Source organism: Otolemur garnettii, unplaced genomic scaffold, assembly GCF_000181295.1.
Source record: "Otolemur garnettii isolate 467f Iridium unplaced genomic scaffold, OtoGar3 scaffold00140, whole genome shotgun sequence".
Classification (NCBI taxonomy): Eukaryota; Metazoa; Chordata; class Mammalia; order Primates; family Galagidae; genus Otolemur; species Otolemur garnettii.
Window position 1 is genome coordinate 3,333,584 of NW_003852535.1, and position 289 is coordinate 3,333,872.

A 289-nucleotide genomic window follows, 5' to 3' on the forward strand; every position below is an offset into this window, starting at 1 on the left:
GCATCCCAACATCCTGCGTCTCTACAACTATTTTTATGATCGGAGGAGGATCTACTTGATTCTGGAGTATGCGCCCAGGGGAGAGCTCTACAAGGAGCTGCAGAAAAGCCATACTTTTGATGAGCAACGAACAGCCACGATCATGGAGGCGTTGGCAGATGCTCTGATGTACTGTCATGGGAAGAAAGTGATTCACAGAGATATAAAGCCAGAGAATCTGCTCTTAGGGCTCAAGGGAGAGCTGAAGATTGCTGACTTTGGCTGGTCTGTGCATGCCCCCTCCCTGAGG

The 289-nt window shown here is 49.8% G+C and overlaps 1 pseudogene across 1 annotated transcript in view; it reads left to right on the forward strand.

Moving 5' to 3' along the window:
• The window catches only part of LOC105887860, a 12,015-nt pseudogene that overhangs the window by 347 nt on the left and 11,379 nt on the right, over nucleotides 1-289 (forward strand). Inside the window, exon 1 of the transcript XR_002775460.1 lies at nucleotides 1-285. This exon is cut by the window's left edge and continues 347 nt beyond it. The product of XR_002775460.1 is annotated as an aurora kinase B pseudogene (transcript). The remainder of the gene's footprint in view (nucleotides 286-289) is intronic.